Source organism: Pteronotus mesoamericanus, unplaced genomic scaffold (genome assembly GCF_021234165.1).
Source record: "Pteronotus mesoamericanus isolate MK-2021 breed Mesoamerican mustached bat unplaced genomic scaffold, CSHL_Meso_final scaffold_167, whole genome shotgun sequence".
NCBI classification, from domain to species: Eukaryota; Metazoa; Chordata; class Mammalia; order Chiroptera; family Mormoopidae; genus Pteronotus; species Pteronotus mesoamericanus.
The window spans coordinates 43720608-43737113 of NW_026555308.1; positions in this window are offsets into that span (position 1 = coordinate 43720608).

Below are 16506 nucleotides of genomic sequence, written 5' to 3' on the forward strand. Positions count from 1 at the left end.
ATTTCCCTTCAATAAAATAATCATGGTACCTTTTATAATGTTTAGTGGCTCTTATTTAATAATAATATATTTAAATTTGCAAGTATTGCTTGACTTTCACAAGTGTTTTAAAATGGATACAGAAATTTGTTAATATATTTACATAATTAGTATATATTCAAGGTTGATATAACATACAAGTTTAAGTATTTAAAATACAAACAGGATTTAACTAACAAATATGCTAATTGTGTTAATTTAGAGATCAGGTTTAATTCAGTCTTCTTTGCAAAACTTGGAAAGTCACTCGATTGTACTAAAATATAAAAGATATAAATATACTAAATTTTTTTGAAATATATTTCTTGATTTCACTATTTCATTGCTAGCATTTGGAAATTGTTTAGTTTGTGTAAAGTACCTGTGTATTTTGCAAAGTTTAAAATGTCATTTGATATGATCTTCAGCTTGTTTTTTTTAGTAGGGAATATATAATAAGACATGACTTCAACAGCCAAGCTGACCTTTAAATTAAAAAATAAAAATAAAAAAGCAAATGGTGTTAGTGTTTTTTATTTGACAGACCTCAAAGACACACTAAACTTCCTGCTAATAGCCCGAGGGGGAAACAAAGTAAGGTATTGGCTTATAATTCTAACCTTTGCTGAAGAAAATGTTGATACTGAAAGCCAATGACTCAATGGTGACAGTAAAAGGTAAATATTACAAACAAATCCTACTGGGGGGGAAAAAACACAACAACCTCATTTTGGAGCTACAAAGAGCCTTGAAAAAAAGACTTTGTTGTCAGGAAATTTCTGACACAGAAAAAAAAAAAAAATTAAATAATAAATCTAATTTGTCAAGGCTTAATTTAAGATTCCTGGCAAATGTAATCTGAGTGGAGACATCTGTATTCAAAACATTCTTATTAAGTACTTACTATATGCCAGGCTAATCTGAAAATATTTTATCTAAGGCAAATATTTGAATATTATGTCAGTGTCTGAGTGATCAGCTATGCTGATATTTATAGAGGAGATGAAGTATGTTCAACATACAAAACAAATTATAAATTAAAAAAATAACAGAAGGAGTGTCAGTTGTTAGAGGGTACAGACTATTGTATCTCATTCACTTACTTCTCTTGAATTCTAATAGAAGCTATAATAATCTAGGGTAATTAAAAATTATTTGTTGATTTAAAAAAAATCTGGTAGTTTACACTAGGTCGATTTCTAAAAACCTTTTTCTTTTCTTTACAAGAATGTTTTATGCAGTTTATATAAGACCCTCAACAGGTGCCCTTTCTTATCCATTTGTATTAAAATAAGAATACATTTTTCTGTATATTAACAATCTGGACATCATAATTTCACTGAACTGAGGATTAACTTTATTATTTCTATTATATATACCATATGCATAATTATGTATATTTTCAGTCTTTTCCCCTCTCTTCTAATATTAATTAAACTAAGGGACATAAAGACTACCCAGAAGTTGAACACAATGGAGTCCATACAATGTCTTCTATAAAATGAACAAGTGTGAAACTTTGCCAAAAGTACGTAAATTTTGTTTAACTTTTAGTTGCATTAACTGATTACTATGACATTTTATGTTATAATGCTTTCCTAGTGTATTTTAAGATAATGTTTTAATTCTTTAGAAAACTAATAGGTAACAAGATTTCATAAATTTTTAATTTGGGGATTTTAAATATTAAGAGAAAAGGGAGAGAGAAAAATAGAATAGAAAAATCGACTTTTGGACAAAGTTAAAGAGGGGAAGGGTAAGGGTGGGAGGTGGGGGTGGGTGGAGCAGGGGGAAATGGTGGCAGGAAAATGGAGAGACAACTGTACTTGAACAACAATAAAAAAAGACTTTAAGTTTAGAATACTAATAATGTTTTAAAAATGATAAATAAACATGAAAGTAAACTAGGGGAAAGTTTTTTTGTTTTTTGTTTTTTTTAAAGCTGAATCTTAAGAATGGCTCAATGGGGCATAATTTCCTTTGATACGTATGGAGAGCTGATAAAGCTGTAGAAACTAAGACACTCCTACAAAAAGGATGAAGGTAACTCCAACTACACTGAATCAGTTAAAGCAAACTTTATATTGGTTTTTGTTCACAAATGTCACGTCTACTGCATTTTCCTTCTGGTTTCCTTCATTTAAAACCCTAGGAAACCTGAAACTCCAAAATAAAATCCCTACCCTTTGCTCAGCTCTGTGGGTTTGGAAACTTCTCTAGGGTTTAGTTCCTTTTTTTTTCTTTTTCCAATCTTATAAACTGTCATGAGAATTAAACACTAAACCCAACTGAAACCACAAAATTTGGTCTCAAAACAGCCTTGACTATCAAGAGAGAGCAAAAAGTTAAGTTTATAGGTTCACTGAATGGTTCAGGGTTTTGGAAACTATTCACATACTTGGCCCTTTTTATCTCTATTTTCAACCCTAAATTAAAGAATCCCTCAGGATTTAAGCTTCAGTTTTAGGACAGAAACTTGGATCTTAACTAGAGAAAATTTCTTGCATAGATATTCAAGAACAGATAATTGTATGTATTTGAATCTTATGAAAAGATAAATTTAAAATTTATCTAAATTTACATCATAAAGTTATAATGGAAACTTGTAAAATGTAAACTAATCTTATTGTGGACTAACATTGACAGAATACCATTGATTTACTAGATTATCCAAACCAAAATGAATGCTGCAAAATGTAAGTATTTAGGTAATTAAATAACTTGAGAAAAATAAAATACACTTAATGTTTCTGGAGTACTTAAAATTGTAAATGTAATATAAATAAAGCTTATTATTGACTTTTCAGTGAGGTATAGGGATGAAAATTACATTGTCAGTGATGGTAAGAATGAAAACTGACAAAAGTAAATTATGTTTATCTTTTCTACTTTGAAAATAATACCTTTTTTTCTACCGTCTCTCACCTATAGAATGACAGCTATCTGCTACTGTCAGATATTTGGATTACACAAATGGCTTCTTTTTCAAAACTACATAATTTACTTAATTTAAAAATCAATAACAATACCAAAACCAAAATATCTTCTATTGACTAGATGCCTTATTAGGACATAGGTTTCCTCTTGTTTTTTATTCCCTCTCTTTTACTATATATAATATTTATGCTACCTTCTAGAAGAAGAAAGAACAGAAAAATAAATCATCAGAAAAAAAATCCACTTATGTAGCCCCTTTTTATTTTATTGTGATAAAAACACAACATGAGATTATACCTTGTTAAAAAATTTTAAATGTGTACAATACAGTGTAATTAATGATAATTCTCTATACCTTTTAACAAGCTTTCTTGGAACTCCCAGCCAGCCATATCCACTCATTTTACTTGGACCAGAACTGCATCAAATGACAAATCCCTACAGGAAGGTAATTTGTGAAGTTGAGCATTTTTAATTAAATACAATATTATCCAGCAAAAAATCAGGGATATTTTTAGTAAGTCAAAATGAGGGAACAGATATTGTATATTAAACAACAACCAGCAGTGTTTATTGAATACAGTTCATTAAACAAAACAAAACAATAATTCTTACTTTTATGTATCTAGGTCCTAAGAAGTAAGTAAAATGTTAACTGTTGAAAATTTTTAAGAGATGTTAAAAGATGTTAGTTTTTAGAATGTGAAAGAACATGGTGTAATAGGATAAATAAAAATGAATTGAAACCTATATAAACAATAGTGGAACTCCAAGAAAAACAAAAATAAAAAAGATATCCTAAAGACAATTACAGAAGGAAGGGAAAGCATACCTACAAATGAGCAACAATTTGATTAAGAGAAGACTTTTCTGTAACAGTAGTGTCCTGAAAGTAATGAAATATTTTATTTGTGTTCAGGAAAATTTATGTTCTATGTCAATGTAAAATTCTATCATTCATGAATAAAATATAGACATCTTTAAGACAGACAAAGTATGATCCTTTCACTCTATTCTACATTGTATAGGTGAATTTCTATCTTACTAGAATATATAATCCCCTGAATTCTAGTGCATAGGCTTGAGTCTAGGTATGAGTATATTTTAAAGCCTTCAATGTGATAACATGAAATCAAGTTGAAAACTAGTATAGTAAATGGTCTGACAACCTCAACTTTAGCCAAATTACACCTGAGGATTATTGTGTAAATACTGGACTTTTTTTGTTTTATGAATTAGCCCAATCAAATTTTAAAAACTTAAAATGTATGATTCAGGAAAAAGCTTTATGTTTTTTTCTGCTGAATAAAGAGAAGAAAGATGTCCAACTGCTATCAGCTGTCCAATTGCTGATAGCAATTGGACCAGCAAGTGTCATGATAGAAAAAGTGAATAAAACTTGAAACCTTGGTAACATAATTAGGTATTGAATAAAAGAGTAAAAATTGCATTATTTTTGGACTGTGTTCTTTCATATCATAACTTCCTTCTGTAGTATAATTCAGTTTGATTTAGGTCTCAATAAATTTTATTTGTATTTGACATTATCCAAATTGAATGTATTCTCAAGTCATGGAAACTTCGGGAAAAAAACACAAAAAATATTATATTTCAGGCAAGAATTTTAACTGAGAGGAGCAGAATGGAATACAAGAAAATCTGATGGAAAAAAAGAAATAAAAAAGCTGATAAACCCAAATAAGCATTAGTGACTTGTTGAGGATGACAATTAAACAAAATATAACTGAAAGAATGGACTAAATTATTATGAAAGTTTTAAGGAAGTTAACGTTAAATGTTCTAAAGACTAAACAGCACGATTGAAGTGCTCAAGAAGTTGAGCATTTGCAAAGTTGTACATACGCATGTAAGAAAAATAAGGTTATAAGAGTATTTTTATATTTTGGTTGTTAACTCCTAGTCAGGTGTTTAGTGAATATGTTCTCCCATTCAGTGAATTGTCTTTTCATTTTGTTGATGGTTTCCTCTGCAGTGCAAAAACTTTTTAGGATGATATAACCCCATTTGTTTATTTTTCTTGTTCCCCATGTCCAAGGAGATATCAGAAAAAATATTTTCTACAAGCGATGTCCAAGATTTTACTGCCTATGTTTTCTTCTATGATTTTTATGGTTTCAAGTCTACCATTTAAGCCTTCAATCCATTTTGAATTTATTTTTGTGTGTGGCATAAGAAGGTGGTCTAGTATCATTATTTTCCCATGTATCTGTTCAATTTCCCCAACATCATTTAGTCTTTTAAAACCCAACACCAAAAAATAAACAAAAAAATCCAATTAAAATTGGCAAAGAGGACATTAAAATGGTCAATAGATATACGAAAAGATGCTCAATGTAACTAATCACCAGAGAAATGCAAATTAAAACCACAGTAAGATACCACCTCACACCAGTCAGCATCGCTATCATCAATAAATCAACAAATATGAAGTGTTGGTAAAGATGTAGAGAAGGGGAACATGTGCACACTGCTGGCAGGAAGGCAGATTGGTACAGCCACTGTGGAAAGGATTCTGGAGTTACCTCAAAAAATTAAACATGGATCTGCCTTATGACCCAGTGATTCCACTTCTGGGAATTTATCCTAAGAAACCTGGACACTAATTTGAAAGACATAAGCACTCCTATGTTCATCGCAGCCTTATTTACGATCACCAAGATATGGAAGCAGCCCAAGTGTCCATCAGTAAATGAGTAGACAAAATAATTGTGTGACATTAACACAATGTAATTTCACTTGGCCATAAAAAAAAGAAAAGAAAGAAAATTTTACCCTTTGACACAGAATGGATGGGCTTGAAGAACATTATGATAAGTGAAATAAGCCAATCAGAGAAATAAAATTACCATATGATTTTACTCACATGTGGAATCTAATGAACAAACCGAACTAATCAGCAAAACAAAGACAGACTCACAGATAAGGAATAGGCTGAATGATGTGTGTAGGGGTAGGGTCAAAGGGGAGGAGAGATAGAGACAAAAATTTTAAAAAAAGAGAAAAGACCCATGGATGTGGACAAAAAAGTGGGGATTATGGGGTGAAGTGGGGTACCTGGAGGTGGAAGAGGGTATGGGGGTACACATGGTCATGGAAATAATACAATAAAAGAAATAATGTAAAAATTTTAAATAAATACAAATTTTTTAAAAAGAAAAGGTTAATCTTTAAAAGGAAAAGGATAGATTAGAAAGAAGACAGGAAATAATGAATGACATGAACCATCCAGGAAAAATCAATGAATGGACAGAGAAAACAAAGTAAAAGCATAACACTTAAAGTACAAAATAAGATAGTAGAAAGAAATACAAATGCAGCAGTCATACTAGGAAACTGTTCAAACACAATGGTGAACTTCAAAAATATTCAAGATGGGCAAAAATTCAATAACATTACAATATAGGCTGTATGAACATGACTAAAATATAATGCCACAGAAATATTGTAAGTATAGGGATGGAAAACTTGTCAAGTTAAACATTTTTTAAACTTTGTATAAATATTAATGTTTTTGAGGAAAAATTATGGCTATAAAATGTATTGTTACTTTTCCTCCATTTATTTATTTTGCTAGTGTAGCATTCTTTTAAAAAGCCGTGTAGTATATGATAAAATTATTAATGAATTATTTAAAAATAATAGAAAGCTTTTTCTAGAATTTTTAAAAGTCTAACCCTGTATTTACCTAATTTATATATATGGTGTGACAAAAGTATGTTTACAGTTGTAAGTATGAAAAAGTTTATTCTTGTATTATTGTTTATTAATTATCATATTATTTTCCATTTGAACTGTAAACCTACTTTTGTCCAACATGTATACTAAATAATAAAATAATTGACCATTATGAAAACACAGAAATAATTTTGAATTTATTTTCCCAGAAATTGGTTGATAAAAAGACAAAACTAAAGTAATAAAAGTAAAGAATTGAACAGCACAGATAATAAGATTGATTTAATGAAAATACAAGGCACTGTTTAATTATTAGAGATTATAAATTATCTTTAAGTACATATGAGACATTTTGTGGTATGAGCTATAAGATAATGAATTAATAACAAACATAGAGAAAGTTTTGAATAAATACTGGGACATAATTTTAAATATTTAAAAAATAAAACTCCCTACACTTGAAATTTTATATTTTGTAATAAAGTAGTCAGAGAAGAATTTATAATTTAAATTATAATTATATAGATTTGAAGATTAATGTATCAATATGTACAAAATATAAGACACATTAAAACAGTGAACACAAGACTATTTAAGCTTTAAATGAAAAATTTGAAAACAAAAAAAAGAAAATTAATGATATGAGATTTCAAATCAAGAAACAGGAAAAAAGAAAAGAGGAAAAAAATAGAAAGGATGAAAAAATGTAGGAGTAAAAAAAGCATAGCAATTAGACTAGAAAATAATTAATAGAAAATAAGGACATATTAGAGAGGATAAACAAAACCAACACATAAATCATAGAAAAGGAAAATGTGCGCCCGAATGAGAGAAATATTAAGTTAAACTTTTTATGAATAAAAATTGAAGAAACATTAGTGTTATTGACTGATATTTATGTTCCCCAAAAATATTTTTTCTTTTCCAGCTTTATTGAGAAATATTTGACATATAAGATTAAAACATAGTTAAAGTATACATCAGGTCATGTGATATACATATACATCATGAAATACATTGTATAGATGTATAAATTTTATCCCTGCCAAATGTTCACATGCTGAAAAGAATCCCCACTATGAGAGTATTTGGAAATAGGGCACTTGGGAGATAACTGGGGTTAGATTAGGTCGTAAGGGTGGAGCCCCATGATGGGATTAGGGGCTTTATAAGAAGAAGAGGAGAGAGATTTACCTTTCTCTGTACCCAGAAAGAAAGGTCAGGTGAGGACAAACTGAGAAGGTAACCATCTGCAAACTAAGAAGTGAGAACTCACAGGAATCTAATCAGCTGACATCTTGATCTTGAACTTCTAGTTTCCAGCTTTGTAAGAAATACATTTTTGTTGTTTAAACCAGCCCGTGCATATCATTTTTTAAAAGATTTTATTTATTTTTTAGAGAGAAAGGAAGGAAGGGAGAAAGAGAAGCATTGGTGTGTGTAGAGTACATGGAGGCGGTCTGGCTCCCTTACCTAGATGTGTGGGTAACTGGAGGGAGTAGCCCTATGCAACCTTGAAGGAATCTGATTAAGCAGTGTTCCCGCAGCCTTGAGCCTGGGTTTCATAGCCTTGAGCCCCTGGTGCAATCAACTGCTCTGTAGCCTTGAGTCAGATCATATGCACAGCTCATGATAGTTACTTCACCTTTCCGGCCTGTTGCCTGCTTTGTTTGGGGCTAGATTTTAAGAGATAGGAGTTTTGGATGGGGTAGGGAGTCAGGTCGCCGACTTAGACACGGGCTTGTGGCCTGTGTGGCTCCCTCCACATGGCTTGTGGCCTGTGTGCTACACAGACACAGGCTTTGTGGCCTGTGTGATTTCCCTGGACCCGGGCTTGTGCCTGTGTGACTCTCCTGAATAAAGGCATGTCAAGCATCCCCAAGGCTCCACACATCTTCTTCCGTCTACCCGAGCCCCAAGCAGACCTGTCCAGCCTAGAAAGGCTGCAACACAGTGTGTCAAAGGAGCATGAATTGGTTGCCTCCCACAAGCTCCCAACCGGAGACTTTGCCCACAACCTAATTATGTGCCCTGACTGTGAATCAAACCACTGACCTTTCAGTTCACAATCCAGTGCTCAACCTATGAGGACACACCAGCCAGGGCAGTTATTTTGTTATAATAACCTGAACAGACAAGTAGATACTGATTTAACAAAAAATATTAAATTAGATGAGAATAATATACACAATTAAGTTCCAAAGGGGAGAAAGGGGAGTAGATGTAAAATAAACATTCATAGAAGTATAAAAATTACCAAAATAGAGTAAAAGAAAAAGTCTACTGATAAAATAAAAATCTAATACTCAGATTTTTGTGGGAGAATTTTATCAAACTTTGAAGGAAGACTATTCCTTTCTTATGGATACAGTTTCACAGAATGGAAAAAAAGAAGACTCAAACTTGGCAAGTAGAGTAAAAACGAAAAAAGAAATTATAGGGCATAGTGGTTTAGTAACATAAACATAAAAAAGAAAGAACCAAATATTAGTTAATGAAAAAATATGTAAGAGAAAAAATCATACCAAGTGATTTTTATTAACAGAAAAATATGGATATTAGTTAACCTTTAAGTAATTAAGTTCATATGTATTCTGGATACAAAACAATTGTTAACTCATAAATGGAGAAAACCAAAATATTTGCTCAAATCATATTTTTGATAAGATTTTAGTAAAATAAAAATGAAAGAAACTGCATTTATTGAAATTATCCATTATCCATGTGAAATCTACAAAAATACTTTATAATGAATGATGTCATTCATTTTAGAGGCAGGGAAAACAAGTTATCTTTGCTCCAAGTCAGAGCATTATTATCGTCTTCAGCCAGTAAAACAATAATAGAAATTATATAAAAGGGGCATTCAGAAATTGGAACAACAATCTCATATCTTTGCAGATACCACGTTTACACAGAAAATTCAGAATATGCTTCAAGGGAGATAAAACAACTGAGAGTTCAGTATGATTGTTGAATATTATATTATGTAAAACAGTCAAAGTACAGCTGTAAAAAATCAATAATGTACTGTTTGACTACTTCATTTCATAAAATTAAAAAAAACTATAAGGTATTTCAGAATAGCAACAGGTATTATAACTTTAAGGAAAAATATAAAAATTATATTAGTACATAAATATTAAATAACAAAAATTAAATGGAGGTACATTCTACACACATATCCAAGCATACTACATGTATTAATAATGTCAATATTTCCCCCAAATTAATTAGTAAATTCTTTGCAATTCTAATAAAATACTCAATAGGATTCTTTCCAGAACTAAAGAATCTGATCAAGAAGTTCATATGGATGAGAAATTACAAACAATTCTGAAGTAGAAAATTGTGTGTGTGTGGGGAGCAGCGTGTAACTCACTTGTTCTGCCAGATATTCAGATTTAGTTTAAAGATTTAGTAATTGCAATCAAATGACATTTGGAAGGGGATTTAAGAATTGAACAAAGCTGAGAGCCTGGAAGGAGATTCAAGTCATATAAGGAGTTAATACATGACAGAAGTATCTCTGTCAAGTGATTTTTATGAAGAATGGAAAAGTTAGTCTAGTCAAAAAATATGATTGGTATCTCTTTCTACACATCCGAATAGTTTTTATTTTACACAGTACCCAAAAACAAGTTTCAAATGAATTAATTAAATAAATGTGAAAAGCAAAACATTAAAAATTTTAAAACAATATAAAAGTAAACAGGCAACTATTAGTGTTTAAAATATCAAAATGTTTTCTACATTACTTATAAAGATAAATGTTGGGAATTAATATAGATAGGTAGGAAACCTAAATGATCAATATATATTTATATATGAAAAACATACTGATTTAATTACTAATCATAGTTCATTCTTGTTTAAACTTATGTTTCACATGTTAAGCAGTTTCTGTAGGTCTGAGAACCACAGCTGACAAACAAGATCTAAAAAATTTTGTCATATGCAAAGGGATACCTGTAATTCTTTTTGACAATCAATAAACTAGAAGATTCATAAAAAGTGAATCAGAGAATTAGCCTGCAGTCAGACAATGGAATAATATTAACCTGTTACAATGAATGACTATCAACCAGAATACATTTGGAAAAATTAATATTAATGTGTCAATTTTAAAATACTACAAGAAAATATTTATACCAAAATAGCATGTTAAAACAAAATACATCCCACCATTCTATACATAGTTATGTGTTACATAATATATAAAATGTGCAAATGAATGAGATATATCAAACTAAATATAAAGGTTTCTTCAGGAATGAGAAAAAGAAATGTGGAATGGGTGGTGTAGGTTTTATGTATAATGCTCCATGTATTTAATAATAAAAATATGATACAATTATTAGTTTTAAATAGTGATATTTAAGAAAATCTAGATTGTAAACACATAGAGATTTAATATATTACTGTGTGTATAAAACAGTTCATAAATAAAATAGATTTAAAATAGTGTCACCTAATCGATACCAATTTCTCAAAAGAAAATAGACATATCTAACCAAAATTTGTTTTAATGTAATGGCATTTTCTTATATACCACCTAATTATCCTCTGGCATCAGTGGAGAATCAAAGCAAGGCCATTCTTAAAATATAGCTGTGACAGTTAGTTTTCTGTGTCAGCTTGGTTGATTATGCTACCCAGTTAATCAAACACTAATCTAAATTATGACGTGAGCTGTTCTGTAGCTCTTGGCAGTATCTACAATCACCTGACTTTAAGGAGCCTCAACAATATGTATGGGCTTCATCCAGCCAGTTCAAAGGCCATTAGAGCAAAAACTGAGGTTTCCCTAGAGAAGAATAAATTCTACCTTAAGACTGCAGGCAGCATAGCCTTTGCTTGAGAGGTTCTAGCCTGCAAGACTCATGGTGACTTCACACTGGCCTGCAGCCCCACTACCATGTAAGCCGGTTCTTCGAAATAAATCTGTGTGTGTGTGTGTATGTGTGTGTGTGTGTCCTATTATTGTGCTTCCCTGAAGAATCCTGACTGAAACATGATTCAGAGTTGTTAATTCCTAAATAGATTTATATATACTATTTAACTTTATTTTAATTTAGACTAATTTCAAGCAGTTTTGTGTGAGTGTGTATACACATACATACATGCAAACGTGCATTTTGATGTATGTCTAGGCTGTTTTTTTTTCTTTATGTGTTTTGGTTTGTATTTCTACAATTTCTTCTCTATAGAAAAGTGTAAGTTAGTGTCTCAACATCCATCCTTCACTTCTTTACAAACAAAATCACAACTTTTCATTTTTACACCCCTCAGGGAAAGTGACCCTATGCCCAGCAGAAGGGTAAATCTTAAAAATCTTAGCCTATCATGATAATATTATTTTTTCCAGTGATTAATTGAAGGTTGAGCATATACTAATTTCTGGGCAATGATACACAGTGATAGGTCTGCTGGAGGGTCTACAAGATCAACTGAAAGAAATAGTTCCTTTTTTTCCCTCTTGATATTGTGTTGCCTAGATGAGTTGCTTAGAATTGTTGCAACCATTATTCAACTATGATGTGAACTAATCTAAATTAAACAAACCTTTTGGAACATTTCACATTTCCATGTTTTTTTAGCTAAACTAGACTGCATTTTTCTCTTACTTGTGGCCAACCTTCCCCTAACTGATATATACTTTTATCTCTTTATTTAGAAATTATGCCAAAATATGCAACTTGTCAGTTACCAAGTCAACTGCATATCAGCTGACAGGGTAATTTAAGACTTAAACATTAAACACCATAATATTATAGTATATTTAGTGAAACCTAATACCTTAGTAGAGATTCTTCAAAGACCCAGTTTGAGTGAACTCAACTAACGACACTTAATTGCAAATATTTTTGTCTGGTTTCAGTCTATTGAAGGCATTATTAATATGGAGTACAAATAGATCTGAATTCAAAAAGTATTCATTCTAATTCTATTCTCATAATATTAATAGAGTATAGACAAATCGTTGTTAACTACTACTAATACCTGTCCACCATACCTGATAAATTGCATAGATTGATAGAAATCTCTATTTGTTGAATAAAATATTGCCTTATCTGATTGCTCACCTTTGATTCTTTTCCAAATTTAGAGAATTTATGGAAGAATTACCAGAGAAGCTATGCCACTAAATAACCATTCCTTTTCTTTTATATACTGGCTAAACTAAAATGTTAACGGTCTTTATATCTTTTTTTTTGGAAAGAGACTATAATACAGAGATAGCCTTGTGGGCTTACATCTGGAGAGCCATGAAAGAGAAACATGAAGAGTTTATATACAAAGAATACTTTGAGAATTGTGGATAATGATCATGCCTCTTTCTTCCAAGATCCTATTTTCTTGCCCTCAGCTAAATGATCACAGGCTACAGATTTACCTTCACTGGGCCTAGCTTGCAGAATATAAGATGCAGGTTCAGAGATACTGAAAGACGGTTTTCCATGGGTCTCTCACATTTTTGAATGTCTTGTGAGCTGAAGCATTGATTATATTCTGGAATATCTTTTTTAAGAATTTTAAGAATTTGTGTATAGTGAACAGCCTTGGAAGGTAAAAAAATATTTTCACCCTTTGGATCAGAGAGCAAGTTTGCTTACATCCTTCCAGATGTAATTAGGCATAATTTCAATCTCTGGATAGTTTGCTAAAGACAGACATTCTTGTTGTTCATAGCATTCCGTTGTACAGAATTAGAGGACTGAGAAAACAGTGATGGAAAATGCTGATACTCTGTCTACTGCCGTTACTGTGAGTAATAAAAAATTCTTTGTCTGTGACACAGGTGTCTTATGTCTTTTGCCAGTGTCCATTAAACTATCATAGATTAACTTCCTGGCTTGTAAGTCTGGTAAAATTTCAGATTCTGCAGTTTTCGATGGAAGAAAACTTCAAGTTCCATCACTCACATTTATTTAATTTCTTACCAGAACCAGCCAAACATCTTGCTTTTACTTACTAATTTACTCTTTTGAAAATATCAAAAGAAGTTTTGTGTAATTTATTTTAAGTGAATATATAATGTATATATAATGTAGTGAATGAAATTAAAAATTACATTTCTAAAACATTGTTTCACCCAAAAATAGCATCGACTCTTTAAATGATTGAAAGTTCAGAATTCAGTTTTACAGTTTTTTTCTTTGACCTTAAAACTATTTGGTGTCAAAAGACCATTAACATCCACTGCCAGAATTCACACTTTCTTGATAGGAACATTTGAATACGAGGAATAACAGGTCAATCCCATTTAAATATGGTTTTTATCTGCTCTACATATGTGCTCAAATTGTAGCCTGACTCATCACAGAAATTCTATTTCAGCTTTCCACATCCTAAAGGGACATTGGTGTCAGTGTGAAGTGTTCTTCTTTATGTTTCTGAAAGAATTAAAGGCATTTATAAGTCTGTTAAAAATGCAAGTGACACTAATGTGATTGCTAATTCTAATATGAGCTTTGGTGCATATTCATGTTTATTACTTGCATTTAGTGACTGCACATATGTGGAAAAGTTGCACAGGTCAGCACCTTCCTTTCTTGAGAGGTAGTATAACCTTAGCTAGTATGACATTTGGTGTTAATAGCTGCCAAATGATTGACTTAAATTCTAATTTAAATTTATTTTTTGTTATAAATTGTGATTTTTTTATTAAAGTTTCAGGCTTTGGAATGCTATATAAAATAAATCTCTACCATAGAAGCCAACAGTATTCTTTTAAGAAATTACAGTTTTCCCATCCATTGTATAGGCAAGTTTTAATAACTATATGCCTATGTTTATACAGGAAAGTAGACCTCATGGTGCCATGAATATTGTCGTATGTGTTTTTCAAAATAACAAAAAATAATCCAGGTGCTCATTTGTTAGTTTATTGATTTGTGGGCAAGTCACATACTACAAAGTTTTTTTTTTTTAATTTTTACTCCATCTGTTTTTTTGTCAAGTTTACAACTATACATTTCTTTGTAGAATTATAGTTAATGCTGTATAATTTCAACATCTTAGAGTTAAAGAAATTAGGCATCAAGAATAATGGTTTCTCAATTCATAAGGACACTTACTTAGGGGATCTAATATTAGAATTCTGAATCAGAGTACTCTATCAATGCATAAGAATTACCTCAGAAGTTTAAATAGATTCAGATTTACACACACACACACACACACACACACAGACACACACACACACACACACACACACACACCCTTCTTGGGCCCATTCTGGGAGATTCTGTAATAACTGGCATGGAATCAGTATTAGATGATTCTGATTCATGGCTAGATTTGGAAACACTAATCTATATGACGTTGCTTCTTTCCAAAGAAGAATGGGCTCACCAACCAGATTACAAGAAAAAAAGAGTACTTCATAAGAAAATAGAGGTAGCAAACAATGAATACCATGGCAGAGTTTTTAAATGAGGTATGTACTTTGTTGACATTCATATCTGAGGGCAATCTTTAGATACACTGAAATTTTTTTAGGAATCTAGGCATATTGTATTGGGCTTATATTGATTTGCTTCCTTCAACAATTATATTTTAGACATATATTGACTTTCAGGCAGAGTTATGATGATTAGTAAAAAATAGACTCAATACTTAGTATGGGAATATTTAAAAATAATGATACTGATAAATATAAAATTATAAGAGAAATATTCTTAAAAGACAGATGAAAAGTATAAAGCAAAAGAAGTGATGTAATGTTTTGAGTGTGGCAAAATTTCCTGAAAATATGTTGATGATCTAAAGTCTAGAGGGTAAGTGGGAATACAAATAAAGTTTTTGTAAAAGTTACTATAAAGGAACTATTATTGTAACATTCATGGTATAAGAGTAAGTCAATATGAAAATACTGTGAATATGTTATAGATAAATATGGGAAAGGATCAACTGGATGAATACCCAAAGAAAGGAGACTGATAGAACAGAGAACAAGATATTTTGGATATTAACCCTTTATTGGGTATACCATCTGCAAATATTTTCTGCTATCTAGTAGAATGCGTTTTGTTTGTTAGTGGTTTCCTTTGCAGTGCAAAATATTTTGTTTGATGTAGTTTCATTTGTTTAACTTTGCTTTTGTTGTCTTAGCCCTAAGAGATATATTTAAAAATTATTGCTAGAGTGATTGGAAAGATGGCGGAGGAGTGAAAGGGAGTCACGCTGACCTCCTCCCAAAACCAAACTGGAATTGCAATTAAATAATGGAGTAATCACCTGGAAAGCAGTGGAGAGACAGTGGGAGAGGAGCCTTGGTGCCGCGGACAGTGGATTCTACTCTCACACATCCCAACGGGTGAGAATTGCGGTGGAGGCTCGAGAGGGTGGGCTGGGTGCGCACGGGCACTGGCACCAGAGGGACACTGAAACGGCCAGTTAGCGTCCCCCCGAGAAGAACGGGTTCTGAATCATAAACAGGAACCCCTAAACTACAGCAGCTAAAGCCAAGAAAATACAAACAAAATGCAACCCCGAAAAGCTTAGGGGTGCTCTCTGCCAGAGACAGGTGGCTGGGGATGCAAAGAGACACTGAAAGGGCCAACGCAAAAACTGCACTGGCAGCAAAAACTGCCCTGGCAGCCCGCGTGAGAGCTCAGAGAGATCCCAAAAAATAGCTCAGCCCTGACCGAAGGGGTCACAGAGCTGCTCCAAGCAGGAGTCAGACACAGGCATTAGACTCCTGAAAGACTCAAACAAACAACCCAAGGCGCTATAGGGTCAACAAGCCCAGAAAGAAAAGTAAACGACAAAAATACTTAACAGACTCTCACAAAAATGGAAAGAAAAAGAAGTTCCCCTCAAATGAGTGGAAAAGGGGACTCCCCACAG